The 21,714-nt window shown below is 39.8% G+C and overlaps 1 long non-coding RNA gene across 2 annotated transcripts in view; it reads right to left on the bottom strand.

Moving 5' to 3' along the window:
* Positions 1–21,714, bottom strand: part of LOC130855793 (uncharacterized) — a 245,061-nt gene that overhangs the window by 206,731 nt on the left and 16,616 nt on the right. For both annotated transcript variants that reach the window (XR_009054377.1, XR_009054378.1), the window contains exon 3: positions 8,141–8,266. This is a non-coding gene — a long non-coding RNA (uncharacterized LOC130855793). The remainder of the gene's footprint in view (positions 1–8,140; positions 8,267–21,714) is intronic.

The following is a 21,714-nucleotide window of genomic DNA, read 5'->3' as shown; positions in this document are numbered from 1 at the left end:
AAGTATCTATAAAACAATATAAATCATAATATATAATTTGACTTAGAAAATTTCAGTGCTCAAGAAGCTTTCTTAAACACCTGTATAACATAAAAGAAGGTATTTCTATGTGTAAATAAGTTATGGGAAGGTTGGAAGATAGAGAGATGGAAGGAAGGAAGACAGGAAGGCAGGAAAGAAGAAAAGAAAAAGATAAAAATGGATGTATTTTTTTCCTTTTTAAATCAGGAATAGTATAAGTATATATTTCAAACGAATAAAAGTCAGAATTAAACTTACTGCAAAATACCTTCAGATGTACTTCACGTTATATCGCAGACTCCTTAAAATTTTCATATGAATTATATCTGTGTCTATAAAGTATGTTAAGTGACCCAAAATGTGGCTATCATTAGGGAAAAAAACAAAACAACCTTCTGGTGAGTTCACTGCTTCTTCATTTATCTGTGTTGTAAATTTTCCATTCAACAAATATATTGGGCACCAACTATGCCCCAGGTACCAAGTCTATAGTACAAGCAGTCCCCCCCTTATCCACAGGGGATACATTCCAAAACCCTCTGTGGAGGACTGAAACCAGAGAGAGTGAATAACTCTATATATACTATTTTTTCCTATACATACATACCTATGATAAAGTTCTATTTATAAATCAGGCACAGCAAGAGGCTAACAATAATAAAATAGAAAAATTAAAACAATAAACTGTAACAAAAGTTTTGTGAATGTTCTCTCTCTCAAAGTATCTTATTGTTCAAATTTAATGCTTTTTTCATCTTAAAAGCACTTGCACACCGTGACCATAACTTTTGCACTTTGAGTTGCAATAGCAAAACGAGCATGAATTTCTTTTTTCCTTCTTCACAATTTCATAGATAGAAGATTCATTCATACTGCAGATCTTAGCACCTCAGCATACGATTGTTTTTCTTTCCTTAATAAGTCGAGAACGTCCACCTTTTCACTTAAAGGAAGCACTACAGCTTCTCTTCAGCACATCTGAGTCACCAGCTTCACTACTCTTGCACTTCGGGGCCATTCTTAAGTAAAATAAGGGTGACCTGTACCTAGCATCATGATACAATGACAATCAATCTGATAATCAGCGGCTGCTGAGTGACTAATGGGAGGGATACATTGAATAAAGCAATAATTCACATCCCGTTCACATCCCAGGCAGGACAGATCAGGAACAGTACACAATTTAAAACTTATGCATTGCTTATTTCTGAAACTTTCCCTTTAACATTTTCAAACCTCAGTTGACCATGGGGAACTGAAACCACAGAAAGTGAAACCACAGATAAGACTATTGTACCAAACAAGGCAGCAGGGTCTTGTATCAAGGAACTAAGAGTATACATGCACAGACAGACAAACAAGCGAATAAACAATTTCACTTAATAAGTACAAAGTGTGTTGAGTGCGACCAAGGAAATAAACATGGCATGTGATAGGAAAGTCACATGTTAGGAGACTATTGCATAATTGGAAAGATAATGGTAACTGGACTAAGTAGTTACAATGGAAGAAGAGACAGGTCAGAGGATTTAAGGACAGAAGCAACAGGGCTTGCTGATGGATTGGATGTGGGGCTTGATGACGAGGTTTGCATCAAAGATCATATAGATACATATATACATACACACACATATGTACACATATATATACATACATACACACACACAACCCATATCTTTATATAAACTCTTCTCAATTTAATGTAAAGATTATATTCTTAAAGTATACCCTAGGGGCTTCCCTGGTGGTGCAGTGGTTAAGAATCCACCTGCCAGTGCAGGGGATATGGGTTCAATCCCTGGTCCAGGAAGATCCCACATGCTACGGGGCAACTAAGCCCGTGAGCCACAACTACTGAGCCTGTGCTCTAGAGCCTGTGAGTCACAACTACTGAGCCCACGTACCAGAACTACTGAAGCCCGCACGCCCACCACAATGAGAAGCCTGCGCACCGCAAAGTAGAGTAGCCCCCATTCGCCGCTACTAGAGAAAGCCTGTGTGCAGCAACAGACCCAACACAGCCTATAAATAAATAATAAATAAATAAATAAATAAAAATTTTTAAAACATTAAAAAATAAAAGTACTCCCTAGTCTATTCCATGTGAAAAATGCACTAACAAAATCTTATTTAATAAGGATCTAATCCTTCTCACTACCATTTATAATCAAATTTCTATGGAAAAAATGTGTTGCGCCAAACAGAAATCTACGAGTATCTCTTCCTTTCATAATACATTTAAAGTGAGCCTTTCTTTTTTATCCCTCTTCAAAATTTTTAATAGTTTCCATCTGTGTTGTTGTTGTTTTAGAAAGCTGACTTAAATCCTCACTGGTTAACTTAGAAAATGATTAAAGAAAGTCATTTAACTAGGTCACTGCTTCGAGTGGGACATTTACAGAGACAGAAAGATGTAAATGACCCACTACAATGACCTCAGACAACAGCACAAGCACAGGGAAACTACAGTTGACCCTTGAACAATGGCAAGGGTTACAGGAGTGAACCCTTCGTGGTCAAAAATCTGCATATAACTTACAGTCAGCCCTCGGTATATGCGGTTCCTCTATATCCACGGTTCTGCATGTGGGAATTCAAACAACAAAGGGCCGCATAGTACTGTAGTATTTACTCCTGAAAAAGATCTGTGTAGTTCAAACCTGTGTTGTTCAAGGGTCAACTGTACCAGGAAAGGAGTGGCTTTGAGAGCTTTGCTCACAGCTCTCACCAGAGGCCTGGTTCAGATTTGGCATTGTGTTGACCCATGCGCAAGTTGGATGATGTTTCCAAATCTGCTCCAGTTGCTCTCTCATGTATTGAATTTTTACTGAACTTTCATACCTCACACACAAAGTAAGACTGTTCTTTGGCTTATAGAATCATTGTGAATTTTATCTGTATAAATCTAGGTTAGCCTCATGAAATTCTGAATCTTCCATAGGGGAAAAAGACAGATGCCTAGGCAAAAGAGATTCACACCTGGTTTCTATTTGAAACTATTTCTACTCATTCCTTTTAATTTCTAAATTTTAATTCCTAAATGTATACAAATTTAATTGTAAGTGCTTTGAGGAGTATTTATAACACCTAAAGCTAAGGTAAGGGTGCCTGTCGAGACCTAGCCTCCTGATTCCTGTTCCCGATGGAGGAGCCTCACTCTCCCTCTATCTCCTGTGCATTAGTCAGGGTTCTCCAGAGACAGAGAATCAATAGGCTGTGCATATTTACATAAAAAGAGATTTATTATAAAGAACTGGTTCATAAGATTATAGAAGCTGGCAAGTCCAAATCTGCAGTGTAAGCCAGCAGCCTGGAGGCCCAGGGAACTGATGTTTCAGATGAGGTATGAAGGCAGTCTGCTGGAGAATTCCCTCTTACTCAGGAAGGCCATTCATTTTGTTCTTTTTGGGCCTTCAACTGATGAGACAAAGCCCACCACATTATGGAGAACAATCTACTTTACAAATTACAATGTTTATCTCATCCAAAAAACACTCTGGCAGAAACACCCAGAATAGTGTCTGACCAAATATCTGGGTACCCCATGATTCTGTTGAATTGACATATAAAATTAATCATCATATCTTGTCACCCACAATCCCTCCTTTCTGCAAGGACAAAATCCTACAATGGGAAGAGCTAGGCCTCAAATTTTAAGGACTAACAATCAGGTGCAACTGACAACATAGCTTAGTGAAGAGATGCATGTGGGCTTTGAAATCAAATATACCTGGTTCAAATCCTCTATCCACCAGAACAGTTCAGGAACCTCAAGCAAGTTATTTGACTTCTGAGAACCTCAGTTTGGTTCTTTGTGGAATGGAGATTACAATTCCTCTCTCAAAGGTTCATTATGAGGAATCAACTAAATAATATCCCTGAAAGTTCCTGGCATGTGATAGTCTGCCAAGGAAACTTATCATAGCAGGAGTTGCAGCTGCGTTGTTTGCTACTAATATTTAGCTACGTCTGGCTGCCTGGAAGGGCGGGTCTGCCAGGAGACTGTTTGCTTCAGGAACTGAAGAGTCTCCTGGGAAGGAACTCATACAGAATGAGACTGTCAGACAAGCTTGGCCAGAGAATAAAAGGTCTTAGTTATCTGGGCAAAGGCTGACTTTGACTCACCAGTGCTACATCCTTCCCCAAGTGGAGCCCCTTTCAGACATAGTCATATCACAGTCCTGGCAAGAAAAGAGACTCTGAACAAAAACAAAGAGAGTTATTTTTTTCTAAAAACCTCTGGCTCACCCTCTTGTATTTCTTCCACTCTTCTTTCCACACACTCATCATCACTGGGGAGAAGTCTGGCTGGTCCAACTGCCCTAGGATTCTTTCCTCCCTTGGATTTTGGTGGGTTTGGCTGACTAAGCCCAACTCAGTCTCAGAATCTAGATTCTCTGGGTTGCTTGCATAAAGCAAGCACCTGCCTTCTTTCCTGTCCCTCGCAAGTCTGCATTCTTTGGATACATTAGCACTTACATGGACCTCCAGAGGAATTTAGCGCTTCTCTAACCAAAATATGAAAGTCCAGTTGGTTCCTGTTACATTAACAGGCACATTTCCCAGTGGGCCTCTCTTACCCCTCTACATTACCCCTTTCAAGCAAGGAAGCCGATACTCAATAGAATCAGAACAGCATCAGGAATTCACCTTGGGAACTGGCTCAAATACAAACTGGAATGACACCACATAGATGTTTAGGTTTTCCAGGCTGAAAGTAGCCAAACCTGGTTCACCCAGAATTGGACTTTATCCTTTCAATCCTGAGGCTACTTTTGTTTCCCTGGTCCACATTTCCCACCCTGTACTAGCCAGTGTCTTTCAGCAGATAAAACCATTCCTGCTTCCCATCCCCACCAAAGCTAGTTCTTCTAGATTAGTGCTGTGCAACAGAATTTTCTGCAATGATGGAAATGTTCTATCTCTGCACCGTCCAATGTGATAACCACATGTGGCTACTGAGCACTTGAAATGTGCTACTGTGACTTAATGAACTGAAATTTTAATATTACTTAATTTTAATAAGCGTAAACTGCTGCTACGAGCTAGTAACTACCACACTGCAGCATGCGTATCTAGATAATCCCTCTCCTTTCTGTCATCCAGTGGATCTGTAAGACTGTTTTCAGGGCCCTGGATCCAGCCATGTGGTTCTATTCTCTTTCCAACCCGCAAATTCTAATGAATTTGATTTCTTCAATGAGGAAATCATACACAGTAATTTCTGGTGGAAGTAGCTCCACACAACCCTGAAACAATCCTGAGGTGGCTAGTTATAAATTCAACCCTAGGCAAGTTGTTTTAGGGTTCAACACTTGCAAGCCCTAACGAAGAGAAACCCAGAGGATGAATACCAGTTTGCGTGTCTTTCTGCATCTTAAAGACCTTCTGAGCCTCTCTGGCTCCCCAGGAGGCTCCCAGATCTTGTATCATCCACCCTGCCTACCTGTCTGTTCCCCATGGTAGACTTAAACTTATTCTAATCCCTGAAGACCAAAAGTACATTCATAGAGTAAAAGCATTTCCCCACACTCCAAAATGTTTTAAACTTTGTCATTGGCTTCTTGTTCTAAACAGAGCCCATTCTACATGTTACATATGCGAGGTTCTCAGAAGCTTGCCCTGATGGAACAAAATTAAATGGTCCTCAAAAACTATTCTCAAATTTCAGAGTACATAGGATCAGGACAGACTCACAGATGCCACCTTCACATTCTCATTCAGTAGGTCTCAGATGGGGCACAAAAACCTGCGCCTCTACAAGCACCCAGGAGATACTGCTGCAGGTTATTCTTAGAACTCACTTTCAGAAAATCTAAACTAGAAAAAATAACTTCACTTTCTTAATTCCATCTGTTGGCAGGTACAATAATTTGATGGCAAAGTTAAGTCCAAAATAAAAAAAAAAAAAAAAAACAACCTAAAGCACCTTCCACTAATCAAATGCATATTCTCTGATCATTAGTTTTCACCTCAAACATCCAAATCACTTATATTCTGCTTGCATCTTTCCCAGCAATCTAAATCACCATACTTCCTGAACCCACCTCAAACATTATTCCACTCAGAACAGTGCCACAATCCAATTGCCTGGTCGCCCTCCTACCCCAGTGTGACTCATGGGGCCCATTATACAGGCACAAGTCATTGTGTCTCAGACCACATCTACACCCATTCCAACGGGGGCTTTTTAGACAGCCTATGACACTTTATGCTCTACCTCACAGCCAAGAGGCCTGCCTTAATTTATCTATATGGACTATGACTCTACTCCTGCTGCTAACCTTGAGTTTTTAAAGCACTGACATGTCATAACAACAAGGCTTTTGATGGCAGCAATCCTATGACAGGTAAGAAAAGCTTGCACATTAAAAGTAAGATTAGAAAGCTCATGGGCTACTGATATCTTCATTCCTGCCTGAGGCTCCTAAAGGTTTCTTTGCTTCTAGAACATATTATTTTCGGCCTTGTGGGGACAAATCCATTTGACACATATTGGTCACCTACAAATCAATGGACAAACCAAGCACATTAATGGGGTTTTAGAACCTTCAGAATTTAGGCTAACTTGGGCAGGAGTCATGACGGATGTTTAGGAATGTGGGAGGAGAAAAGCTAGGAGGAAGTGGCAGAGATATCTAATTACTTAGAGCAGGGACTAGGGTAAGTGACCCAATTGCAGCCACAAGCTCTGGGGGTAGATAAGAAGATCCAAAGGGACAAGACCCAGTATTTGAGTATTGTGTTGTTCAAAGGGCACAATGGTGAGAGACCCAGGCAGCACACATCATCCTGGCGGGTGTATACATGTTAGGACCCCAGTAAATACCTGGGGCTACTGCCATGCTGTAGAATACAATACAGATCTGGCTTGGTTTGAAGTAAAGCAATAAATTAGGATTCAGCAATGCAAACTTGGGCAGGTAGACAACAAGGGTCAGCCAGACGCACCTGATGTAGAGGAGGGTAGGGTAGGAAGTGCTGTGGCTCATGAGCTGCACTTCAGAGCCTGGTACAGGTGATATGAGCAGATCAGAGCTGTGCTGCAGGCAACCAAAACGACAGGCATCACAGCGCAGTCACAGCTAGGTCAGCAGACCTCGATTATGGAAATCAGTTAATCTGAGCCCACAACCTGGGTCAGAGGTGGCCGTGGCGGGGAGGGAGCTACAATCAAATACTTTTTGCTCTGTCAGAATTACCTCAGGAACTAGCAGGACACAAATAGGACCAGTGGCCGCCATTTGTGCAATTACTCATCAGCACGACTGAGCCACACGTCTTGATCCCTGGACTCTGTTATAACAATACAGGCTACATCATACATCATACAACACAGCATCTGCAGCAGGTGTAGGCTCCACACCAAGATTTGCCACCACCTGTCCTTCACGTCCCCATCCCAGTCCAGGAGACCCCTCCCCAGGAATCACGAGGGCCCAGGCGGATGTGCACAAGTGTCCAGTGTTCAACTTAGCTGGTTGGGTCATGTGCTCCAGTTAACCCTCCAAGGGTATCTTCCTCCTCCTTCTTCCCTGCCACTCTCATCTCCATTAGCTTTTTGTTTGTTTGTTTGTTTTAATATTTATTTATTTATTTGGTTGCACTGGGTCTTCGTTGCCGCACACAGGATCTTCATCGCCGCACACAGGATCTTCATCGCCACAACTGAAGATCTCACCTCCATTAGTTTTAAGAATACCATCAAAGGAGGAATATTGAAGCCCAGCATAGCTGGCCCACATTTTGGAACTGAAAACAAAAGTGCTCATGAAAGGCATATCAATGCCAACCAAATGGTAGATAAAATAAAATCAAAGGTATACGATCAGTAAGGAAAGAAATACTTCTCAGTTATAATTTGCAGATGCAACTTTTTCATGATTTTGATAAAAAAAAAGCTAATGTAAAAAAAATGGAACAAATTATATGAACAGTATATGAGCCAAAAATCTGTTCAATCCAAAAGAATTTTCTGCTTAATATGAACAGGCATTAATTTGCATGTGTTTATTATTCCTAATTTTCAAGCACATTGGAGGTCATTTAAGAAATTGATAAGCCTATCTCCTGAAAAGATTAAAAGAGAAAAATATTAGCACACCATTAATATACTCACCAGGAAAGAGAACTGGGCGATCATTGCTAAAGGTAAATGCCCATGTTAACGTGACCAGATGGAAGGCTAATGAAAAAGGTGCCCTTCTTCTCACACCTCAAATAACGGATGAAAAGGAATCTTCATCTGCAATATAACAACAGACATATATTAAAATGTTTCATACTTCAAAAGAAAAGTAACACCTGTGAAACTCAGGGAAAAAAGGCTTTCTAATGTTTATTCATGCAAGTTCACAACTTATACTAGATTTAATAAATTAATAGTATTAATAGCATATTCATTAAATACCCTAAAAAGCCAAGTTATTTGAGGGAGACATATATGTATATATACACACATATATATTCTACATGCGATGGGCAACCAATACCTACAAAGTATAAACTGATTAAAGAATATTAGAAAAGATTTAGAGAAAAAAAGTCCCTAAATGAAACCTCCATTTTGACCATATTATATGTCAAGAATTTTGGGGAAAGTAAATCATGCCCCTTGCCACCAGTAAATAAAGAAACTGCAACTTTGGCTTTGAACTAAAGGAACCCATCTTTCAGTCATCCATTCATTTAGCAAAACTTTGCTGAGTGTCTACCAAATATCTAGCACAATGCTAGCTAATAGAGATTGAAGTGAATTCAATGAATGCATCTTCAAGTTGAAAGAGATGTTCCCTGTCCTGCTAAGAGTTGCTCTCCCATTATCAGCTGACCCATTGAGAACTGTAAAACAGAAAGCAGCATATAGACATGGAGGAGGAGAACAAGAACAGGATGTGTAAACGCTGAGGCGAAATCCATAGGCAGAATACCTAAAGGAGTTTTCCACCATGTGTTGATGATATACACTCTGGGATTTACTGAAAGTTTTAAACTGAGCAGTAATGTGATCTTATCTTTGTTTTAGGATATTTGGACATAGGGTGGGGGTCAGAGTCAATCCTGGTATCAAGTGGCTCAATAATGAGCTGTCACTGTGATTTAAAGGAAAATGTAAGGCGGTTTGTTCTATAGCAGGGATGATGGGAATACGCAAACATGAAAAGATTCAAGCGATATTTAAGAGTTAGTCTCCACTGGATTAAGTGACTGAGTGGAAACAAGGGATGAAGAGAGAGAGAAGGCGAGGGTGATGTTTCACTTCATCTCCCTAAACCACAATTTTCTCATCTATAAGGTGAATTTATTATTGTAACAGTACACACATTCCTCTGTGTCTGGGGGAAAATGGTCCCAGAACCCAGTTAGATACCAAATCAGTGGAAGCTCAAGTCCTTCAATACAGTGGTGGAGTACAGTCATCCCTCCGTATCTGCAGCTTTCTCATCTGCAGATTCAATCACTCACAGAATCCACGGGTGCGGCGGGACTACTGTACAAGGCAGGGTTGTTAGAGGGATCAAACAAAAACAATGAAAACAGAATCAGCTTTGTAAACTGAAAAGTTTTATATAGATGTTTGTGAAAACAACCACCAAATGGTGTTAAGGGAAAAAATTTTCTTCTTTGAATCTCGATTTCTTCATCTACAAAAATGGAATAGTGAGGGTGCCTTCCAGTTCTCATGTAACTTGACTGTATGTCACTCTTCTTAACAAAGTGGAATAATTCGTCCAATTCCTTGATGTGAGATGGAAAAACGAGCCAGTAACCACCATTACTATTTCAAAGATGGGCCTTTAAATTCTACTCTATGCCCTAAAATGTGGCAGGCATTCGTCCATGCAAAGAGCCTTCACTGTATTCTTTATCTCTATGCAAGGTCTGGACATGAGAATGTGATGAAGACATGGTTCCTAGGATGGGTTGCTTATTGTCTAAGATGTCTTTATACTACTCAGATGTGATAGATGTTCCTTCCTCCCTCTGACATGCAAAATGAAAACCAGCCAGCCTTCCTTACCATCCCTCAGATAAATGCCCCAGAGAAAGCAGTAGTCTCCTTGGATTTTTTTCCTGGCATCAAAAACACATGCACAAAAAAAGGGAAGTATGGTAGAGACCATCAAAATTGACAAGAACAACAGTGTCTGTAATGTTGAAGAGGAGGAATAAGAGGAGGGAGCAGCTTGTGATGATAATTATGATTATGATTATAAAGGTTGAGATGTAGACATTTTGAAATGAATATGGAAAGTGATTCTGTTAGCAAATGGTGGAGCTTATCCCAGGAAAATGTCACTTAACTTTTACCTCAAGCTCAATAGCTTTGTAAGAAAAATATTTGTGTGATAAAGTGATGCTTATGTTATCGTTTCAAGGAGGAACAACTCCTCAAAATATATCCCACTCTTTAAAATTATATAATTAACTTTATAGATTTATTATTTAATCAAAATACTTAAAACCATGAGTGACACAGAAAAAAAAAGTAGTCTCCTTCTCTAGACCTCTTCACATCTGCCTTAGTTTCCAATGTTGGCACCAGGATCTAGTCCTAAATCTACAAACATCAACAAAATGTATGGTAAACCAAATTCATTGATTTTATTCTTAAACAGCTACAGACATGATAGTTGTATTTCAATTTTGACCAATTAATCTCTCATTGATTTACCCAGAAAGAGTAAACAACAACAACAACAAAAAAAACAAGTTCACAACTCTTGACCATGGCCTTAATATAGAAATCATTCTACAGCAACTCAGGAAAAGAACATTCCAGTTGCTTCCCGTCTTCCCTTTTCAACTTTAGGCTGGTCTCAAATCTTGTAGGATCCCTCATTTTCCTTGGCTTACCTTCTTCTCAAGTGTTTAAGAAAATACAATACACAAAATATTACATTTGTTTAGCATTTCACCACAGGGTTAACTACTTGATCCCACTGTGATCAGGATGAAATACAAGTCTCCGGGCATTTTTTTCTGGCTGAAAATTATAATTATCTGTATTCAGATCACTCTTCAATGCATTAGTTTCACACTTTGATTTCAGCTAAAGTATAAAAAGTTCCTGGTTACCAACTGTAGTGAAAAAAGTACAATCTATAAGGGATAAGAAAAAACTTCTTGAGTATTTCATCTTGTGGAACTGAAAACCACAGCCACAGAAAGATAGAGAAAATGAAAAAGCAGAGGACTTTGTACCAGATGAAGGGATGGGATGAAACCCCAGAAAAACAACTAAATGAAGAGGAGATAGGCACTCTTCTGGAAAAAGAATTCAGAATAATGATGGTGAAGATGATCCAGGACTTTGAAAAAAGACTGGATGCAAAGATTGAACAGTTTACCAAAGACCTAGAAGAATTAAAGAGCAAACAAACAGAGATCTGCAACACAATAACTGAAATGAAAAATACACTAAAAGGAACCAATAGCAGAGTAACTGAGGCAGAAGGGCGAATAAGTGACCTGGAAGACAGAATGGTGATAATCACTGATGCGGAAAAGAATAAGGAAAAAAGAATGAAAAGAACTGAAGATAGCCTAAGATACCTCTGGGACAATGTTAAATGCACCAACATTCGCATTATAGGGGTCCCAGAAGGAGAACAGAGAGAGAAAGGACCTGAGACAATCTTGGAAGAGATTATAGTTGAAAACTTCCCTAACATGGGAAAGGAAATAGCTACCCAAGTCCAGGAAGCATAGAGAGTCCCAGGCAGGATAAAGCCAAGGAGAAACACACCAAGACATATAGTAGCCAAAATGACAAAAATAAAGACAGAGAAATGTTATTAAAAGCAACAAGGGAAAAACGACAAATAACATACAAGGGAACTCCCATAAGGTTAACAGCTGATTTCTCAGCAGAAACTCTGCAAGCCAGAAGGGAGTGGCACGATATATTTAAAGTGATGAAAGAAAAGAACCTACAACCAAGAATACTCTACCCAGCAAGGATCTCATTCAGATTCGATAGAGAAATCAAAATCTTTACAGACAAGCAACAGCTAAGAGAATTCAGCACCACCAAACCAGCCCTACAACAAATGCTAAAGGAACTTCTCTAAGTGGGAAACATGAGAAGAAAAGGACCTACAAAAACAAAAACAAAACAATTAAGAAAATGGTAATAGGAACATACATATCAATAATTACCTTGAATGTAAATGGACTAAATGCACTGACCAAAAGACACAGACTGGCTGAATGGATACAAAAACAGGACCCATATATATGCTGTGTCCAAGAGACCCACTTCAGACCTAGGGACACATACAGACTGAAAGTGAGGGGATGGAAAAAGATATTCCATGCAAATGAAAATCAAAAGAAAGCTGGAGTAGCAATACTCATATCCGATAAAATAGACTTTAAAATAAAAAATGTTACAAGAGACAAGAAAGGACAAAATAGAGACACAGATGTAGAGAACAAACCATGGACACCAAGTGGGGAAAGCGGGGAGGGTTGGGGGGGAATGAATTGGGAGATTGGGATACCAAATTGTACACTCTAAATATATGCTGTTTATTGTCTGTTAACTGTATCTCAATAAAAGTTCTAAAAAAAAAAAAGTAGACTTGGACACTCCAACAATTCTTATTCTTGGGTAGGACTTACTAAAGATCATAGAAATATGAATTTGCCTTAAGCTAACATATAAATTTAGGGTGAGCTCACTAAAATACTACCTTTTTTTTTTTCTTTCTAGACAAGTTATTCCTGAAGTTCATATGGACAAAGTAAACTTGCCAAAATAGCTAGAGGAAAAAAAAAAAAAAATTTTTTTAACTTACTTCTATTTGAGAAAACACGAGAGCAAAAAGTATTAAGGAAAACTAATTGGTAATCCAGCTGACCAGGATAATTCAGAGATAGATATTTAAAGATACATATATAAAGCAGAATTGAGGGAAGGGACTATTCTAATCTTGTCCTAGTTTTTTTTGTTTTTTTTTAAGATAACATCCGTTCCAATTTTTTTTGCAAGTATAGAGTTCCTTATTGTTTCTAGCTCACTAACCTTCCTCTGTCTCTCCCAGAACAACACATCTCACCACTGTTTTGCATATGGGAGGCGTAAATAAAACCATGACATTTTAAGGCATGATCCCATGGGGCCTTCAAGAAGTTTATATTTCACTGGAAACTCTGAGAATCTTTTGCCCAGCTAAAAGGAACATCTGCTTCCTCTTAGCAACTTTAAATATACTTTGATCCTGACGTCTTTCAATATCACCCACACAATGTGTTTGAGGTTTTCCTGAGTGAAATGGGAGAGAAGAGTGACATTTGAGTTGGGGGCAAAGTGCCACTTTCCAGGAGACATTTAACTAAAACTTTTGCTCAGGAATAGAAAGAAAACAAACAAACAAACAAACAAAAAAGCGTTTAGCGCTGCTTATTCCTGGTTCTTCCTTAGAAACCTTGTACTGCAATAACACTCAGCATCGAAGTAGCATTTTTAAAACATTAAACAAATTGCGCCTCAACCAACCCTTTGTCAGGAAGTCAATTAGGTAGTATATAATTTGTAGATGGAAAACCAAGAAATGAGCAGGCTTAATTAGAATTCAGATGTATACTCCACGCTTCCCATTATCCCTCTCCCCAGACCACGAAGGGTTTCCATATGTCAGCATGATTTCAGTTAAGATCATCTAGTAGCATTACTTTGTGACAACTGCCTAGTTCAAATTTAAAATGTTCCACCAGCTACATTTACTTTGGGTTCCTTTATTTATTAGTTCATTTCAAAAGAAGCTGCTGAGTGCAGATAAACTTTTAGACATTGTAGTTGATTTTTATTAAATTAAATAATAATCTAGCTCAGGAATTAGAAAACTATAGCCCCTGGACCATATTTTTGTAAATAAAGTTGTACAGGAGCACAACTGTACCCATTTGCTTAAGCATTGTCTACAACTGCTTTTGCACTGTAACAGCTGTGTTGAGATTGAAGCTTGACTGAATAATTGTAAGAGATACTGTATGGCCCATCAGCCCAAAATATTTACCATGTGACCCTTTATGGAACCAGTGTCCCAACCCCTGTTCTAGTTCAGTGATTTCTAAACACCTTGTCTAGCTGCATGTGGATCTCCTAAGAACCTGGCTAAAGGCATATCCTTCACCCAAGAGATTCTGATTCAATAAGTCAGTGGGAGGAGCACACAGGAATCTACATTTTTAAAAACATCTTTCAGGTGACTGGGCTGTATAACTCCATTTGAGGAAGGCTGTTCTAGGCAATACATTTAAGGATATCCAAGAGACAAAAAAAAAAATTTTTTTTAAATGGGAGGAGTGCCCATGGGATGAGATTAAGGAAAAGCTTTTCAGAGATAGTAATTATCTGCACGTTTAGACCAATTTGGATTGGTAGAGAGAAAATCCAGAATTTATTCCAGACAATGGTAAAAACTTTATGAGCCAAGAAATGGAGATAGGAAGGAACAAGGATGAGTGACACGTACAGTATGGAAATAGGCCTAACCAAGACAGGGTATCACTGAGCAGTCAGTAAAGAAAGGATTTCATTTGTATACAGCTGGGAATTAGAGCAATAGATGCCTTTGAAAAATAATGAAAAATGCTTTCAATCTAAATTAACAGTTCAAGATCTGCAAGCAATAGAGCTGAGCCAGCTAAGCATTTTATCCAATCTCTCTGATAAACAATGGAGGACATTTGTAAGAATATGGGTTAGGGTCAGGGTACAGAATTAACACTTCAGAGTTTCAACCTGCAACTTTAACCTCATGTCTTCAAACTTTAACATGCATCAGCAACACTTAGAGGGCTTGTTAAAACTCAGAAAGTTGAATTTCACCTCCAGAGTTTCTGATTCAGTAGGTCTGGGACAGGGCCTGGGAATTTGCATTTCTATCAAGTCTCCAGATGATGCTAATGGTGCTGGTCTGGGGACCACCTTTTGAGAACAACCACTGTAAACAAATGGGACAAATGACTGGAAAAGAGGAATCACACAGTGTGCCTGTAAATAGGCTTTGTCATGTTGAAGCCCACTCAGTTCTATGATGAATCAAGGCAAATGTACTACCTCCCTTCAGGTTTGAACTTTAGAGGTCATCACCAGTTAGCAATGGAAACCAGCTGAAATCATAGGATCATAAATAATAATAGAACTAATAAAAGAACAGGCCTTAGATATCATTTAGTTCAATCTTTTATTTTATAGGCTAGATGGAAAAACTGAATATCAGAGAGGGGACTTCCCAGGCGCAGTGGCTGAGAATCCGCCTGCCAATGCAGGGGACACAGGTTTCATCCCTGGTCCAGGAAGATCCCACATGCCTTGGAGCAACGAAGCCCATGCTCCACACTACTGAGCCCGCGTGCTGAAACTACTAAAGCCCGCTCACCTAGAGCCCATGCTCCGCAACAAGAGAAGCCACGGCACTGAGAAGCCCGTGCACTGCATTAAAGAGTAGCCCCCACTCTTTCTCACAGCTAGAGAAAGCCCGAGAGCAGCAACGAAGACCCAATGCAGCCAATAATAATAATAACAAATTAATTAATTAATTAATTAATTTAAAAAAATTTTTTAAAAAGAAACAAAATCAGAGAGGTTACATGGCTTAACTGCCCCCCGGTTCCTAATGGCAACTCAAGGGTTTTGTTCTTCTGAAGAAACCTACATAATAAAAATGGGTAATATCTAATATTAAGAAAATAAACTAAGATTTAGTCCACGCCCCCTGAGTTTACTAAACATCTTACATATGGCAACTGTACATGAACTCTGATCTTAGTAATTGTACCAAAAATGAAATCTTCATTGAAGGAAAGCCCATATTTGCAGAACACAGATAAATAATAATACTATTACTCAAGATTAGAAATCATTTTGGGTCCTGAGTAATTATTCCAAAACCTATCGCTATATTACCTAGTGCCTTTAAAAGGCAAACCATCACATTACTATTACTAACTATGTTTAGTTTTTCACTGTTTTGCTGAATTTCAAGTGCAAGAAAATTGAAGTTTGATTCAAGTTCAAGTCCTAGTCCCTGATTGTGGGTAAATGACAACTCAGGTAACAGCTGCAATTGATTGAAAGTGACATATGAGCAGAGATGATTTTAGCTGCCTCTGGGCTCCCAGGGCACTTAGAAATAATTCAGATATGGTTTCTTATCAGCTGGGTATTAGCAGCCTGTAAATATGTATCCCCATTCAGCATAATGGGTTCTGACAGAATAAAAGCCACCTGGAAAACATTTAAATGTCCTTCTTGAAGAGGTTGTTTAGCTACCTCTTCTCTCAAGGGACAACCGATCAACAATACATTATTTCAGTTTGTTAACATGTAGGATGTGTCAGGCTTTGGTTTGGTTTGGTTTGGCTTTTTGCTTGCTTTCATTTGTTTGCTCTGTGCTCTTCATCTGTCTTTTAAATGTAGAGTAAAAAGGATCCGTTTCCTTGTCCAGCCTCACGTCATATGTAGATAAAAATGAGTTAATCTTTAATGAAACAGAAAGTAAGTTATATAAAGGCAATTTCCTTCCAGGTTTTACATGATGGCTCTTGTTCATTTTATTGTTGTCATCAACCAAATGGTTATTTATTCATATATCCATCTAGCATATATTGAACACTGCTACGTGGAAGGCATTTTGACAGATTTAGGTCCCCCCCGCCCAACCCCGCCATCTTAAAATTATTGGAAAAGGTGGAGGAGCAAGTAGATACTGCTCCCACACCAGGCACAGTTTGAGTCCTACATTCCCTTTTGTTCTGTCCTGATGTAATTCCTGTACTCTCAGTTGGTTAATCATTTTACAAATAAGATTACTCTTCCACCATTTTCAAAGTGGTGAACTAAAGGATTTAATAATTTCTTTGCTTGAAAACTCAAGGCATTATGAAATATTCTATTCTTTGTAAGTTAAATACCATTTTCCTCAGCCTGGTATTTTGAGGTGTTCTCTTCTCTGGTGTTCTTTCCAAACTTCTCCTAACCTTGAATGAACCAGCCTTCAAGTCAGGCCCATCTATGCACTAACTTCTAAGCATGTGTCAGGAGTACCTTTGTTATTGCCAGCTCTCCTTCAACCTGGAATATGCCCCACTTCCACAAAGACCAACTTAAAGTCCAACCTCCTCTGTTGGGCTCCTTTGGGAAACATGGCAACCCACAATGAGAACTTTCTCCGTACTCCCAGGACACTAATTATTCTACACCATTCATTTGACATATCAAATTCAGTCTTACATTATGAATTATTGTTTTGAAATATATGTACTATAAGCTCTTTGAGGACAAATAATAAAGCATACATTTCCTCGTATACCTCATAGGGTTTAACAAATTATTAAATAGTCAAATTCGCTTGAATGGGAGGAGGGTGGTTTCAGAGATGCTTATAGTGATGATCATTGTTAAAGAATATCTACTGGGAATTTTCTCCAGCAGAATGTGTCCATGGAACCAACTAAAAACCAAAAAAATCAAAACCTTGAGTTACTGAAATTAGGTGTTAAAAAGGCTAACACAATTTCTGCAGTCATTGTAGTTACATTTTAAAGGTTTTATTTTACTTATTTTATTTTATTGTTTTTTGTAAGAAGCTTAGAGAATTAACTGATCTCCTAATGTTACATAACACAGGTTCACAGTAAGTAGTATGTGTTTTCTCCAAAGAACTTTAGAAATCTTTACTAATTAATTAACTCATTAATCACGAGCTAAACTAGCAAGATGGAAAGAGGACTGCAAAAAGAGAAGCAAATGGTTGCAGCGGTAGCAATCTAAAAACCCAACCACATTCTAGAGTTGAAGGAGGGTTTGCTATGCATTTGTTGATGCATCAGGGTTGAGATTTTCATTGTTCGGTGTTCGGTATGGAGTTTATCTGGCTTTGATATTAGACAGTGTCTTGGTGAATATCGCCTGTTCTTACAAATCGCTCACAATGCCAGTTTTTTGCACACTGGATGCTAGGGTTTTTCATTTCATATAGCAGAATGGGATACAAAGAAAACATTACATAGTGCCCTTTATGCTGAAGCACCAAAATGTACTTTAAGAACCACATAGGACCCTTGCATCTCCTCATATCTAGAAAAGCACTAAATCCCTACATGGTGACCTCTACTCCTTGTGACTAGCTGAAACCCCCTACAAAAAAATGTGTTTGACTGCATGTACTCCTCCTTTACCAGACTACACATATACTAATCTTCCCCCCTGCCTCTTTGGAACAGTTTCTCAGAGCTATCTGGGATGCTGTCTCCCGGGTTGCAGTCCTAATTTTGCCCCAAATAAACTCAACTCACAACTCAAAAAAAAAAAAAAAAAAAAAAAAAAAGAACCACGTAGGAGGGAGATGGGAAGAGGGAAGGGCAGAAGTGGTGATTCAAAAGAGCAACTCCCAATTTTAGTAAATGAACCAAATCCTGGAATTAAAAAGAAAATACTCAAATTGGAAGCTAAATATGTCTGACAATTTTAAATCTAGGATAATGGCAACTTATAAAACTGAGGCTTAAGACAAAACCAACATTCCCAGATCTCTCAACCTATATTTTGAAGGGCATCTATTCAGATGGCTTCTAATAACTCTGGTGTTGAGATAAACTAGGGAGGTGTGAGTGGGTGTAGGGCAGCCTCAGTGTAATGCAAGGTCCCACCAATTTACTCACCCTGAAAGCAATTTTAAAATCAATTCAATATTTCCTGGATAGGTTGACGTCACTCTGCTCATATCAGAGTGCAGAACTGAAGATCTGGCTTTGTGCTCATTAAAATTCTGTATAGTACACCATGCGGGAGCTGGTGCCGATTTTCTGGATGACCATAAAACAAAGTAATAAGTGTTCTTGTCTCTGAGGCCAAGGTGGGCAGAGCACAGAGGAGTCATGTGGGATGAGGGGAAATGGAGAAGGGAAGCATGTAATTTGTTAATGTTTACCAAATTCTAGCAATAAAATTAAGTGTCAGCCATATACAGTTAATAAAGCAACCAAATGCAGAAATGAATTCAAGAGGACTCCAAGAAATCTAATCTGAGAGAAACCAGCCAGGAAGGTAGTGACAGACAATTTAATCTGGGGAAAATGACGTTACACCATGGAGACTGAAAACACCATTCTCAGTTCTTCTTTTATGATTTTCATTAAGAAGTTTTTCTTCTCACAACCTATTCATAAAGGAAAATATCGGTCACCCATCCTGGTACTATTTGCATAAACACAGAACTTAGTTCTTCCAGATATATTTTATATATATGTATGCATGCATGTATACACTCTGTGTATGCACACATACACATTTATACACACAAATACATGCATAAATGTACATCTAACAGGACCTCCAGGTCACAGCTGCCACGGTGGAGGGACGCCCTGAGGCATGGCTTTGCCGCGATCCTGGATCTGAGGGTTGCCTCTGCTCTGAAGGAGCGAGGCAGGGTGGCTATCTCGAGTATCACAGTTTTATAGAGCTGAGGGAGCAGAGCTGCTATCTTTTGCCAACGTGAGATGCGCCTTTTATACAACTGTGTCACTCAGCTAAGTCTGCAGAAACCCTGCGGCTCATCCTCCAGTGAGGGGAGTAAACTTTGCAAAAGGGAAGCTCCCCCACGGACAGACAGATAGACGCTGCTCTCAGAACACCCTCAGAGAAATGCACGCCCTGTGCTTTCTTCAGTCCCACCTAATGGGTGAAAACAGCTGCCCCCTGACTAAGAAAAAACAACCTCAAATTCAGAACAGGACAGTCATTCTGCTTTTGACTATTCCATATCAAGTATTCTTTCAATAGACAAACCCAACCCCAAATATCATTAAAAGCTCTAAATGAGGCTCCTCACGTTTCTTCTTCTTGCAGCCACTCTTCACATACACACCCACGCAAGGCCAGTGCGACCATGCATGGGGTAAAAAAGCAAGATTTTTATTCTAAAAAGGGCAGGCTGACCTTTCAGAGTCAACATAAATGTGCAGGCTCTCATCTCTCTAGAATCTCAGTGTTCAAAGGCAGTGAAGAATTGCCTAAAGACTCAGTTTCCCTTTCCTGCTGGGTCAAGGAGAAAGGAAGATGGGAGAGTTCTTCCAGGAGGGGTTGGCACTGTACCCACTTGGCACAGAAAGGAGCCAGCCGCCTCTCTGTCCACGTCCTCTATTTTCAGAGACAACCTGGTTTCAGTTCTCTGCTGGCGGCTATGGCCTGGCCCGGAGCAGCCAGGAGGAGGGGACCTCATGTGCTTCGGAGTGTTTGGGGATGGGAAGGGCACCATGAGAAGTCATGCCACAGAGTCAAATTCATGCCACAGAGTCACGTGAAGGGAACACCTTCAGTCCTTTGTCTTCCTGGCACAGCTCACATCTCCCTTTGAAAGGACACGAGGGCCACAGCCCAGAGGGTCAGGCACAGCATAGTTTCCTAGGACCCAGGGAACAAAGGAGGTCTCTCTCTTACACCAACCAGGATCAAATCTCAGCACTGCACTTTCCCAGCTCAGCGACCTGGGGCAAGTCACTGAACCTCTTTATGCTTCAACTAACAGCCTCCTCCACAAATTGGGTTAGTAACAGTCACTCCCTCATAGGATACCTAGAAAGATCGAATGATGCACATTTTGAAGGGCTGAGGAAAGGTGTCTAGAACATCGTAAACATGTATAAGTGTTAGGGATGATTATTAGACATCTATCCCACTTGACTTCCCATTGACCTGCTCTTGGACTTGGAGGGAGGAGCAAAAGAGAACCCGGCTACCGCACTCATTATCCTACCCTTGGGCCCTGGCAGTTGCAGATCAGGTGGGACTGGCAGTGCCTTCAAGTCTCCTGCCCCACCTGCCCCTGGGTTTGTTTCTCTGCAGTAAATGGAAGCAGAGTTGTTGGCTGCCTCAGCTGAAAGGCACAGACATCCTCATTACCCTGAAATAACCTAATTAAAAGAGTCTATAAAAGGAGGCCCTGGTACTAGGGAAGAACCTGGTCCACTTACTGAATACATGACTTCGAATCTGGAAACACGGGTTTGAATGGAACGCTGGACTTTTGTATTAACAACATGGGGGAGAAATTGCAGCCAGTGAGACTTCATTCTTCATCGTGAATTCCTACGGCCCATAAATAAAGCGCCTACTCCCCAGGGAGATACGCCAATGACCTGCAAGCTGCTTGCCAGGCACCAGGACTGCAGGGGAACTGACCAGGGCACCAGAGATGTCTGGATCTGAAACTGAAACTGCTATGAAATAGATGTTCCTATAACTCAGACTAAAGAGTCAGGTCTAGAGAAGAAATGTATGAGGGCTGTTTCTCTACCCTAAGCATATATTTCCCAAACTAAAACTCAAAACCTTGTATATCACAGAGGATTTTTGTATGGCTTCTGGCACTGCCCTTAGTCAATTTTTAAAATAACAGTTTGAATGCCAAAATATTGACCTTTGGGAACTATGAGGGAAAATAGGACGACTACCCGGCCAACCTGAAAAATTCAGGCACTCTACCATATACATTCATTTGGCAGGGAGGTAAAAGGTAGCAAATAGGAAAATATTTTTAGAGTAGAAACACATATTTATCATTTATAAGAGTGACCCTTTTGTCCTTATCCAGATCTGAGTAGCAAAGAGAAACTAGAGCTGGACCCTGCGTTTCCATGGTGACTCCCAGGGCACCAGTGGTCATGGGTATAATTGTC

The sequence above is a fragment of the Hippopotamus amphibius genome, chromosome 6, assembly GCF_030028045.1.
Source record: "Hippopotamus amphibius kiboko isolate mHipAmp2 chromosome 6, mHipAmp2.hap2, whole genome shotgun sequence".
NCBI classification, from domain to species: Eukaryota; Metazoa; Chordata; class Mammalia; order Artiodactyla; family Hippopotamidae; genus Hippopotamus; species Hippopotamus amphibius.
Note: the sequence above shows the minus strand (reverse complement) of the source record. Positions and strands in the feature narration are given on the sequence as shown.